The following is a 14,123-nucleotide window of genomic DNA, read 5'->3' on the forward strand; positions in this document are numbered from 1 at the left end:
GGTCAAAGTGGCCGATAACTATCGATCGCGTCAGGCAATAAGTACTCCACAGTTACATGAAAAAACGGTAGCAGCATGCTTATCAATATATTGATACATCCAAATCTTTGTTAATATCCGATATATGCTATTTATGGAGAAACTTGTCAATTATTTACTGTGTTTTAGAAAGCACAGAGACATTAGGCTCCTTGCCTACCTTTTGCTTTCTTTCTTTTGATATATGTTTATTTAATTGCTTATGTATTTAATAATGTGTGTTAGAGCCTGTTTATGGTTCAGCCGTAGGAATATTTATTTAATTTCAAGTATTTAAATGTGTTTCATTATGTTGTGTGGGTGCGTTGGCCTGGAGACATAGCGCGAGCGCTCTAACCAATCACAGCGCTCGTGAATGGGGAGACTGGATGGAAGTTGGAGGAGAGCATCGTTTCCGGAGGGGACACGAGGAAGTTCTCGGCAGGACGGTGCAGAACACGGACGGTACGACACGAGACGGGAACTGCTGGATGCGACGGCGCGACGGACGCGGAGTCGCAGGAAGACTTGGACAGTGTGGAGCGGTCTGCGCGTTGTCGCGAGAGATGTAAATTCTTCGGAGTGCCGAAATGTGTACTTGCGAGATTTCCGTGGCTTCTACAGTGAAGACGTAGTGTGCGTTTAGAAGCGAATATCTCGCGACCTGTGTTGTCGTTCATAACTAATTACGTGCAGTAGGAATCTATTGTTTCCCTGTTATTCAGCTTATATTTTATTTACTTGCTGGACAATCGACACCAGTAAGTGTTTGCAGAAATATACGGCATTTTCAAAAATACTTCTGCTATAGTACTCATCATTTAAAGTCGTCATAATAGCACCTGCAGATCTTATTTAATCGCAATCTTTCATTTATAAATTTCTATATTAATTCGCAAATGCCGAGTGATATGAACCTTTGACAATTCGATTCATGTGTGTTTCATATTGTGTACTGTAGACTCAGCTGTATTTGGCTTGTAATGCGGCAACTACGTATCTCAGCCCCTAGACAACGAAACCAGCCAAAACTTTTAATATTTCAACGTTCAGTCGGAGGGTGCGTAGTTTATTAGAAAGCTACATTGTTTTAGTGTATAGGCCCATCGTTATTTTGCAACGTCGCGTTACTGTTAAGGATTATGTGACCTTTTGAATGATCAGCTACTTTCCGAGGTTCAGTGTTTCTTTCACACTGGTGATGCTGTGTTGTAGGGTGGCAGGGCCCATTTAGACACAGCTCGCATCGACCAGAACTAGTTTTGTGATTACGAAGATGAAATGTCGCATCTCTTCTAGCCACCAGAGTCAACAGATAACAATACTATTAAACAATGGTGATCCACTTTGGAGGGAAGGGTGCGTGGTGGCTAGCCACCTTCAGGAAGAATGGTGTAAGATTTCCTTGAAAACCTTACATCACTTTTATACATACACTAGGTGACCCAGCGAACTCTGTTCCGCCTTAAAGCCAATAAACAATCCGATTTTGGATGTTAAGTTCAACTTTTTATTAGGAAATACAAATAAAAATTATGTATTTTAATCATTCTTTATTCTTTATGTTTTTCCGTGCATAGATCCCGCTCTTCAATTAAGTACCTTGTGATACACGACATTTTTTGTTTTATTATCAGGCGCAAGAAGAAACAACGCAGATGGTCTTCCGACCCGTGAATATGCCACATATAACTGACCATGTGAAAACTTGGATATTCCATATTCAAACCACAAACTTTCAAAGATTCGCCTTGTGATTTGTTAATGATCATGGCGAATGCAAGACGGATCAGAAATTCAAGTCTTTTAAACTCACCTTCGAATTTTTCTCTGAGTATCGTCGCATAAATAACATTTTTCATCAATGTACTTACCACCAAACGCGTACAGTTGCACAGTTTTGGTTGGTTTATGTTTCGAAGCATGATTACTGCGGAGCCATTTTTCTGGCGTAAATTGTGCGGCGGTAAGCCAGGAACATCCAAGGAGTTTAAAAATTCAATTGGGTAATTGGTGGCTTCATCTTCATTAGTTACACAGTCAATAGATTCGAATGAATGCATTTTACCAATGATCTCATTCTGAATTATGTAGTTTAGGTCATCTACATCTTTCTTCTTAGCAGCTGAAATTGCCCGCTCACTCATCCATTCATTACTTTTGTAGTTAGTAGGCCTAATGATGTTTGGGAGTACTTTGTTGATAAGTTCGTCTTTCTATGACACAAAGTTACAGAAATTATGATGAAATGAAATCAATCCGCTCGATTCTCCGACAGGTACTCGACCATTACCGATAGTCAGCAATTGCTCAGAGAAATCTTCAGCAGATGTATCATTAAGCAATGCTACTCTCATGTTTGTTTTCAGCTGAAGTTACTTCGCATAGCGCCATAGATTCGATGATTTGAGGCAAGCTTTTATTTCGTCTGCAGCCGTTGGTCTTGGAACCGAGTCATTGCGTAGATCTTTCAATGTTCGGTTAAGTGCCTCTAATGCACGTTTATGCGCCATTGTGCATTCGTCCCAGATGAAGATCTTGGATGCTGATACAACTTTGCCATTTCTGAGTTTTTTGTAACATTACATATTGGTTCTTCAATAGTTTGAAAATTTAACGGTAATTTAAATGCTGAATGAGGCGTGTGGCATCCTTCTAACAATGTGGCTGCTATTCCACGTTTTATAGCGACGTTTAGCTGACATTTGCGTTTTCTTATTCCATGCCAGATTTGTTTTTGTTATACCACGTTTTATAGCGGTCGAACGGGATAAAAAGTATCCTATGTCCGTCTCCTACTTCTAAGCTACCTCTCCACCAATTTTCAGCCATATCGGTCCAGCCGTCGTTTAGTTGACATTTGCGTTTAGTTATTCGATGCCAGATGCATTTTTTTATACCACATTTTTTAGCTGTCGAACGGGTTAAAAAGTATCCTATGTGCGTCTCCTGGTTCTAAGCTACCTCTCCACCAATTTTCAGCCAAATCGGTCCAGCCGTTCTTGAGTTATAAATAGTGTAACTAACACGACTTCCTTTTATATATATATATATATATATATATATATATATATATATATATATATATATATTTCTAGACGACTGGAATCTGTTTTCTTACAGTGTATTAGGCGTGGTAATGTGTTTCCGGTGTTTCCATATTTTTGTTCTCCCTTTGTAAATATTACTAAATTAAAGTCCCCGCCGCGTTCTTCTGCCTGTATATCCAGTCTAATAGCAGGGACTGCTAAAGGAATTTTGCTATGGTTTTCAATAACAAATATTACACTGATACACGTGGAAGGTCTTTGTATGTGAATTACATACATTTTCTGAAAACTTGTTGATCTGCGATAATTAAAAATCCCCCGCTGCGTTTTCTGTCTGTTCGTGGATGCTAATCTCAGGTACTGCTTTATGGATTTTGATAGGGTTTTCACCAATAGAAAGAATCACGAAGAAGGTGAGTGTATAAGACGTCCCGCCATAGACTCGTGCGCGAAGCTGGAGAAGACTATTAGTATGATACAAGATTTTGTTTAAACAGAGTTGTCCGTGATATGATACGGAAGGAATATTATGAAGATTGCGCCCTACCTCCCACGATAACTAACGCTTTATGTTGTTGCAGATAAATAGTGGAAATTCTTCTATTCAACGCTTTAAGGATGTTTTGATTTTAAAATTTATTTTGTAATGTGTGATAGATGCGTATATTCCTGCAGTTACGTATGGGAATTCCGTGGAAAAATGGTGAGATTATCGCTCAGTTTGTGCAATACTGTGTGGAATCAGCTCCTACAAAAGCTAGGTAGAAAGAAGAGAATTATTGCAAGCGAGGAAAACGTTTTTATCCTTCATAGTTTACGTCAAGTACGGGAAAACTGGTAAAAGTTCATTAGACGACACAAACAGAGACTCATTCTGTCATCTCATTTGTAATTCCATCAAACAGTTGCCTTGTTGCCTGAAGAAGCAGATGAGGTGCCTTACCTAGACATAAAAGAGTGAGTAGAGCAGCAGGTATACAGTATTATCACAATTTGTTGAGGAACAGAAGCAACTAGAAAGAGAAGAGCTTGAGTTCCACGTAATAAATCTTCTATAATTTTATTCAGCAGTCATGAGATGCTTGTTACATGACATCTTGCTGCAAAAGAAACCACAGGTTATTATTTTAGGAACATGTTTCTCTCTGCTATCAGGTAACCACAAAATTAAGCGTTTACATATTTTCTCGACACATAGCTACGACCAGATGTTACCGATTTCGAGTCAGGATACATTATGACTTGAATCCTTGACTGAAACGAACGCTAGCAAATGCGGTCTTGACAGGTTTCGTTGCTGTCCGAAGAAGTACCAGTAGTGCTCGACGACCTACAAGTAACTTTCAAAAAAAGACTCGTATGTAGCGGTTACACATCACGACTTGAATAAATTTATAATGGCTGCCTTTTACCTATCAAATGGCTCTGAGCACTATGGGACTCAACTGCTGAGGTCATTAGTCTCCTAGAACTTAGAACTAGTTAAACCCAACTAACCTAAGGACATCACAAACATCCATGCCCGAGGCAGGATTCGAACCTGCGACCGTAGAGGTCTTGCGGTTCCAGACTGTAGCGCCTTTAACCGCACGGCCACTTCGGCCGGCTTTTACCTATCACTGACTCAGATTACGTAGACTTTGAACAGTTCTAACACAACTTGAATCTCATACAATTAGCGTTGGTGGTAGTTAAATCAACAGGATACTTTGGTAAACTCATGTTTAAAATCGGTGGTAGGCATAGAAGTCGTCCGAAATCGTATTAAATCCTTTCTCCGAAAATTATTTTGTACACTTCATTTAGGAGCCCGCTCGTAGTGTAAATGGATGTGAAAACACGCTCGGCTTCTCGCAACACTGAAGCGCCAAAGAAACTGGAATAGGCAAGCGTATTCAAGTAGAGAGATACGTAAACAGGCAGAATACGCCACTGCGGTCGGCAACGCCTATATACTCATAATACAACAAGTGTCTGGCGCAACTGTTACATCGGTTACTGCTGCTACAACGGCAGGTTTCAGGATTTAAGTGAGTCTGAACGTGGTGTATTAGTCGGCGCACGAGCGACGAGATATAGCATCTCCGAGGTAGCGATAAAGTGGGGATTTTCCCGTACGACCACTTCACCAGTGTACCGTGAATATCAGGAATCCGATAAAACATCAAGTCTCCGACATCGCTGCGACCGGAAAAAGATCCTGCAAGAGCGGGGCCAACGACGACTGGACGACTGACGAGACTCGTTCAACGTGACAGAAGTGGAACCCCTCAACACATTGTTGCAGATTTCAATGCTGGGCCATCAACAAGTGTCAGCTTGCGAACCATTCCACGACATATAATCAATGTGGGCTTTCGGAACCGAGGGCCCACTCGTAGACCGGTGATGACTGCACAGCAGAAAGCTATACTTTGCAAAAACAGACATAATGTCTGATGGGATATCGCAATCACTGGTTATATAATGTTACTTATAATCCGTCTTGATTGCAAAAATGTTTATTCGCATGACCGGTTTCGATTCCTCTAGAATCATCTTCAGATCTGCAATTTCGGTTACAGGAGTAACCCGTCCACATACACCAACCTTCACATGCTGTGTTTATTATTATAAGTAACAAAGCTATATGCCTCGCGTTGAGCCGTCAACATTGATATTGGACTGTTGACGACAAAACATGTTGCCTAGGCAGACGAATTTCCTTTCCTGTTGTATCGAGTGGTTGGACGTGTACGGGTATGGAGACAACCTCGTGAATCCATGGTCCCTGCATGTCAGCAGTGGACTGTTGAAGCTATTGGTGGCTCTATAATGCTATCGGGAGTGTGCAGCTGGAGTGATATTGGACTCCTGATACGTCTAGGTACGACTCTTGACAGGTGATACGTACGTAAACATCCTGTCTGATCCCCTGCATCCATTCATGTCCATTGTGCATTCCTACGGACTTGGGCAATTCCAGCAGGAGACTGCTAGAGAGTGGCTTCAAGAATACTCTTCTGAATTTAAGCACTTCCGCTGGCCAACACACTCCGCAGACATGAACATTATTGACCATGTCTCGGATGGCTTGCAACGCGCTGTACAGAAGAGATCTCCTTTCCCTCGTACTCTTACTGATATATGGGTATCCCCTCAGGATTCATGGTGTCAGTTTCCTCCAGCACTACTTTAGACGTTAGTCGAGTCCATGCCACGTCGTGTTACGGCCCTTTGCGTGCTCGAGGGGACTCTACACGATATTGGTTTCTTTGTCTCCTCATTGTATACAAACGATCTAGGAGACAATCAGAGCAGGTCTGTTGTTAGCAGATTACACTGTCATTTACCGTTCAGTAAAGTGCACAGGAGATCAGCCCAATTGGAAAATGACTTAAATTCGATATATCTATGCTGCGGAAAGTGACTGTTAACCCTAAATAAGGGAATGTGTGAAATCATCCATATTAGTACTAAAGTAAGTCCGTTAAATTTCGGTTACACGATGAATCACACAAATCTGAACGCTGTTAAGCTAAATTCCTAGGAATTACATTTACGAACAACTAAAATTGAAACGATAAGAAAGATACTGTTTGCGGGAAAAGGCCAACCCAACACCATTTCAATGGCTTAGAAGATTCAACTGACGTACTAAAGGGACTGCCTACTCTAAGCTTGTCCGTAGTGCGGTGGTATTCTTACCTTATAGGATTGGCGAAGGGCACAGAAAAAATCCAAAGGATGGTAGCCCTTTTTGTACTATCACGAAGTAATGGTGACAGTGTCACGGAATACGACAAGCACGTTGGTGTGGCAATCATTAAAACAAAGGCGTTTTCGTTCATATAATTTTGACCCCGACTTCCTCCTCTCAAAGTGAAGACTTTTTTGACACCAACCTACGTACAGAGAAATGTTCATCGTAATAAAATAATAGAAGTCAGAGGACCTAAGAAATGGTTTACGCATTCATTTTTCCGATGTGCTGCTCGGCTGTGGAACGGTAGAGACAGATGGCTAGATGAAATCTGAACCAGGCACTTAGGTGTGAATTGCAGAGAAGTCATGTAGATGTAGCTGCAGGCAATTACTACTACCAATATCGAACTGACATTGAGGTAGCCCCGCTGAAATGTTACTACAGTCACGTCACATATATTAGCATAAGCGGTGAGTTTCCATCATGCTGTAGGTCATGTAATATACAACACAAATACAGTAGAAGTTCAATGAAGCAATGGAATAAGGAACTAATTCACAGAGTGAAAGTGAGGTTGAGAGAGTTATTACACGAATTCTGCCGTGAACATAGTAAAGGCGAGCGAGGCTCGAAATCAGAAACTGGAGCGACGCAATGTAACTTCCTAGGTTACTGCTAACGGATTCGCGATAGCAGACATCAGCGTGGAATTTCGCGAAAAAGCAGGTAATTAACCACCCTAGTCGCACCAAGTTTACAGTCGGTACCCATGATACTCGATAACAATAGCACGTTACACGAGGCTGCTTCCAGTCTCATAGACAGTCAAACTTGACCTAAAAATACGATGCAAGTGACTCTCGCGGTACGTACGGTACAGCACCTTCAAGCAACTGCTTACGACAAGGTCTCGAATATTCTCTCGCAGGACTTTTGTTATCACGGGAACCTATGAACAGTGCATTGCCACGATAAACGAAAACTTATTTGCAATTTGCGTCCTCAATTACTTGATGGGTGTATTCCCAACTCTGTTTTCCTCTACAGCCTTTACGCTCCACAGCTCCCTGTAGTAACGTGGAAGTCATTCCCTGATGTGTTATCAGATGTCCTACCACCCTGTCCCTTCTTCTTGTCAGTGTTTACCACACATTCGTTCCTACCCTACAGTCTCCGGAGAACCTCCACAGTCCATACCTTCTTAGTTCACTTCATTTTCGACATCCTTCCGTAGCACTACTTCGCAAATGCTTCGAGTCTCTTCCATTTCGGTTTTCCCAGAGTCAGTATTTTACTAAGATTCAGTGCTGTGGTAAAAACGTACATTCTCAGAAATTTCTTCCTCAAATTAAGCCCTATGATTGATAGTAGTAGGCTTATCCTAGCCAGGAATGTCCTTTATGCGAGTGCTAGTCTGCTTTTGATGGCCTCCCTGCGATGTTCACCACGGATTATTTTGCTACTACGTGGCAGAATTCCTTAACTTCATCTGCTTTGTGATCACCAAAGCTTCTTGCTGTTCTCATTTCTGCTACTTCTCACTATTTTCGTCCTTCTTCGTTTTACTCTCAGTCCATATCCTGTACTCATCAGATTGTTCATTCCATTTAGCAGATCATGTAATTCTTCTTCACTTTCACTCGGGATAGCAATGTCATCAGCGAACCGTATAATTGATATCCTTTCGCCTCGAATTTTAATTCCACTCCTGAACCTTTCTTTTGTTTCCATGATTGCTTCTTCGCTGTACAGATGGAACATTATGATCGAAAGACTACATCTAATCCGAGCACTTTGTTCTTGGTCGCCCACTCTTATTATTCCCTCTTGGCTATTGTACATATTGTATAGTTTATCCCAATATTACTCAGAATTTCGAGTATCTTGCACCATTTTACTCTGTCGAACGCTTTGTTTCAAGTCAAAAAATCCTATGATCGTGTCTTGACCTTTTTTCTTCCATTATCAACCCCTACGTCAGAGTTTCCCCTCTGGTGCCCTTCCCTTTCCTGAAACCAAACCTATCCTCATCTAACACATCCTCAATTTTCTTTTCGATAGTCAACGTAACTGGAGGGGAAGAGCTTCAGTTCCCGTGTCCCGGACTGGAGCTGTAGCATGTCCGTTACTCAGCTGAGACGTCCATGCTCGGTATCAATGAGTCATCCCGCCAGCAATGTGAATCTCTAATCGAATTCTCTGAAGTAATTGTACATCATTCTCTCTCTCTCTCTCGCTTTGGCTGCGGCACTGGAAAGGGCAATATTTATGACTTTGCCATGTACTGTGTCTCCCAACGAAAATTCTACGGTTTACATGTGGGTTAATTACTTACATTACATCCGACAACATTAAACTGAGTATTGCGGGTACTTATAACTGAAGAGTAACTACTTTCGGAGGTCATTGTGGGCTTTAATTGCCGTATAGCAGCGAAACTAGGTAGACGTTCTAAGCGGTAATGCGGGACTGATTTACGACGCAAACATTATTTCCAATTCTGGCCACCAGGTGCAAATGTGGCGCTGCGAACGCAAGACAGACGTACAGAAATATTTCCATATGTAATGGCTTCGGAACGAGATGTGGGCAGAAAAGAACAAACAAATAAAAATTTCATAATGTTAATTTTATTACTAACCATCTTGTATGAAAACAGTGGTTTCCACACAATTGTGCTCTTACAAAGCAGGAATCACATGTCGTACAAGAGGCATTCCGGATAATGGGCGCCTGCTTACAAGGGAACCTCCCCATCGCACCCCCCTCAGATTTAGTTATAAGTTGGCACAGTGGATAGGCCTTGAAAAACTGAACACAGATCAATTGAGAAAACAGGAAGAAGTTGTGTGGAACTATGAGAAAATAAGCAAAATATACAAACTGAGTAGTTGAACGGAAGATAGGCAACATTAAGGCCGTGGTCTTGCGGTAACGTGAGCAGCTTCGGAACGAAAGGTCCTTGGTTCAAATCTTCCATCGAGTGAAAAGTTTAATTTTTTATTTTCAGTTTATGTGACAAACTCTTATGTTTTCATCACTTTTTTGGGAGTGATTATCACATCCATAAGAAAACCTAAATCGGGCAAGGTAGAAGAATCTTTTTACCCATTCGCCAAGTTCACAAGTTAGGTGGGTCGACAACATATTCCTGTCATGTGACGCACATGTAGTCACTAGTGTTGTATAGAATATATCAGACGTGTTTTCCTGTGGGGGAATCGGTTGGCCTATGACCTTGCGATCAAATGTTTTCTGTTCCCATTGGAGAGGCACGTCCTTTCGTCTACTAATCGCACGGTTTTGCGATGCGGTCGCAAAACACAGACACTAAACTTATTACAGTGAACAGAGATGTCAATGAACGAACGGACAGATAATAACTATGCAAAAATAAAGAAAGTAAAATTTTCAATCGAGAGAAGACTTGAACCTATGACCTCTCGTACTGCAGCTGCTAACGCTACCACAGGACCACAGCGCTCCTATGGTGGCTTTGTCCATTATGTTGCTTATGTCACCTATGGACTACTCAGTTTGTATATTTTGCTTACTTTTTAACAGTTCCACACAACTTCTTCCTGTTTTCTCAATTGATCTGTGTTCAGTTTATCAAGGCCTATCCACTGTGCCAACTTATAACTAAATCTGAGGGGGGTGCGATGGGGAGGTTCCCTTGTTAGTAGACCGGCGGCTAGCGTACGGGATAGTGGTGTGTTGTTGTCAGCCTTCGCTGCGTAAACAAACCAACCGGCTCGCTACGGTAACAGTTGGAGCTTTGAATAGGGATTCAGCTGATACGAGACCAAGTTCAAACGCAAACTGCGTGCAACAAGAACCCAACTGGGAATTGCCGTGCCTTTTTGTGCGTACTGGAGAACATGCTACATGTTTATTACGTCGACATTCTGTTACATCAAAAAGTATAACATTGAGCGACGCTAAAATTCCAAACATTTCCAGCGTTCTCGTATAACAGTGTGCAGTGAGATGAGCGTATGAAGTTAACTGCGAAGTTAAAAGAATCCATCAACAGTGACGTAAGCTCGGTTATCTCGATTGATCTTACATCAACTGTTAATAATATTCAAGTTGCATAACAGTATAATTTACCTGGAACTACGACCCTTCTCCACTGAACCGTTTGTCAAGAAGTTCACTACTGCAAGTTCTCAAGAAAAATGTCCAGTAACCATGTGCTCTATAATGTATTCCTTAAGAGCTATGAGCATTTATTCATCTTTGCTACTTTGAAACACACCTCTTCTGGAGATCAAGTGCTCGTCACTTTAAGGTATGCGTTTTAGAGCACACGTTTGCTGGAGATTTTTTCCTTATTATGGTCCATACTACCACTTCCCAAATTATGGAAAGCAAATATCTTGCAGTAGAAGAGATTTGTTTCACAGTGTTGAAGATGAAAAACTGCTCGTAGTTCTGAAGGTATTCATTTTCGACCCTACGTTCACTGAGGCATTTTTGCTTCTAGTATCGTATACTTTCAACTGTATGCGTTTACGCCATTACTTATGATGCACCCTGTATATTCCATAAACACACAATAAATATGTGACTCATCAGGCTTTCCCGGCGGATATGTTGTAAATAGTCTTCACGGGTATTCCGCCGGATGACGTTGTGCAAATCCCACAATATTTCCTCGGAGCAACTGTCCGACATCATCAGGTGGTTGAACCTCGCTGGTGGCTAGGTACGACTGACAAGATCCACATGTCGACGCCGCTGTATATAGAGCACGCGCGTGAAGATTGCGCAGGCGCGGGAATCACGCATGCGCAAAAATTTACAGATAGATGGGGCCAGACTCAAACGCCCTCTGCCGGGAAACGCAGAGCGGCCGTTCTGCGCGTGCGCTGACGCTGTGTTTACTAACATGCTGCCACAGTTGTGACGGGTCTATTATAGAAAGCTCTTTGCTTTCTCGTCGTGATTTAACAGCAGCCAATACAGGGTTCCAGGCTGTACTCAATTGAAATGCCGCATCCCTGTTGATAAGGTTATCAGCTGTACGGATATGTATTGCTTCCTTAATGACGCAATCCCAGAAAGAGGTTGCTGGGGATAAAACTACCGTCTTTTCATCGCAACGTCCTTGTACCGTGCGACATGTCTGACCTATATGTGCCGCCCCACACTGACAAGGCATACCGGCGGCATACCCGTGAAGACGATTTACAACCATATCTGCCGGGAAAGGCTGAAGAGTCACATCTGGTACCTTTACGGGGAGGAGATGGCAAAAAACGTATGTGAATTTGACAAGATACGTCTCAAAAGAGGTAAACTGCTAATTACCCTCGCATTTTTACTGAGATGCCGTGACAAGCAAACCATCCCCGAGTTTGCTAAATTTAAACACCATATAAACTCTGAGGCTGCCGTTAGAATCAAACGACGGGCGAGTGCAGCACTTGTGAGAGAAAGGGTACGCTATACACCTCAGGAACTGTGTTTGGTGTCCAGACGATTACTATCACTCCATCTGAAAATCTCAGCGAACCTTTCAGCGGTATCCTGGAACTGGGTAGACAGCGCCACTTGGGCACTAGCTGATTGGACTGAACAGCAAGCCAAGGTTCGTCAAATGTCAAAATACGATAGACTCGAAGCCCGAACGCAATAAAACATGCCAAGAAGACGCACCGTGTTTAATCTCACGGAAAAGACGCTGGACGACACTTCAGTTTCGGTGCTAGAGAAAGGTCTGAATTTTGCTCCTACACCTGGGACCATTCCTATCCGATATGTGATTAGTGGAACAGAACAGGCTGTTTTGAAATTTCCTAAGGAAGCTGCCGAAGAGATTAGGCGTGATTCATGCCGCATCACGACTGACTCGGGCGCCACCTTAGAAGACCAGCTTTAACATTACCGCAGCTGAAAGGTCTGCACTACAAGATCTGAGAAGAGACCAAGACATCGTCATCTTACCTTCTGACAAAGGAAACGCTACTGTTCTCCCCTCACGCACAGAATATAAAAGCAAGATGCACAAACTGCTCGAGAATCCTGCATACAGTAAATTAAAAAGTGATCCGATGGGTAGGATCCAGAGGAAGACTTTGGAACTCATCAGGAAGGGCTTGATCCCAGAGCAAGTCGCTAAGGGTTTACGTCAACAAGCTGCAGTTCCTCCTAGACTCTATGGCCTACCCAAAGTCCATAAGAATGAGCTGCCTCTGCGCCTTATCGTGAGCAACATTCAAGCACCTACACCTTTTGTTGCCAAATATCTGACGTCACTATTGGGACCTCTCGTAGTCAAGTGCGACCATCATATTCGCAACTCTGAGGATTTCAGAGGTCGCTTGAAAACTCTTAGACTGCAATCATCGGATCTCTTAGTAAGTTTCGATGTTGCGTCTTTATTTACAAAGGTGCCCTTGCAGGACTCTTTAGATCTCATTAGCAACAAGTTTGAGGAGGACATAGTGGCACTATTTAAACATGTGCTTACTTCAACATACTTCTTATTTCAAGAGCAATATTTTGAACAAGTGGACGGTGTCGCCATGGGTAGCTCCTTTTCTCCTGTGGTGGCAAATTATTTTATGGAGGACTTTGAAGATAATCACTACAGCCAGCCACTCTCAAACCCTCTTGTTTTCTGCGGTATGTTGACGATACGTTTGTTGTGTGGTCACACGGACTCTACCTACGTTTCTTCAACATTTAAATTCGCTCCATCCGAATATTAACTTCACTACGGAAGTGGAAAAAGATGGCACTCTACCTTTTCTTGATGTTTTGGTACGAAGGAAAGCAGATGGAACCTTGGGACACAGCCCAATGTACTATTCGTGTCTTTTTCTTTTTTTTTTTTTTTTTTTTTTTCATCAGTCTACTGACTGGTTTTATTTTGATGCGGCCCGCAACAAACTCCTTTCCTGTGCTAACCTCTTCATCTCAGAGTAGCACTTGCAACCTACGTCCTCAATTATTTGCTTGACGTATTCCAATCGCTGTCTTCCTCTACAGTTTTTGCCCTCCACAGCTCTCTCTAGTACCATGGAAGTCATTCCCTCATGTCTTAGCAGATGTCCTATCATCCTGTCCCTTCTCCTTATCAGTGTTTTCCACATATTCCTTTCCTCTCCGATTCTGCGTAGAAATTCCTCATTCCTTACCTTATCAGTCCACCTAATTTTCAACATTTGTCTATAGCACCACATCTCAAATGCTTCGATTCTCTTCTGTTCCCGTTTTCAAATGGCTCTGAGCACTATGGGACTCAACTGCTGAGGTCATTAGTCCCCTAGAACTTAGAACTAGTTAAACCTAACTAACCTAAGGACATCACAAACATCCATGCCCGAGGCAGGACTCGAACCTGCGACCGTAGCGGTCTT

The sequence above is a fragment of the Schistocerca americana genome, chromosome 2, assembly GCF_021461395.2.
Source record: "Schistocerca americana isolate TAMUIC-IGC-003095 chromosome 2, iqSchAmer2.1, whole genome shotgun sequence".
Classification (NCBI taxonomy): Eukaryota; Metazoa; Arthropoda; class Insecta; order Orthoptera; family Acrididae; genus Schistocerca; species Schistocerca americana.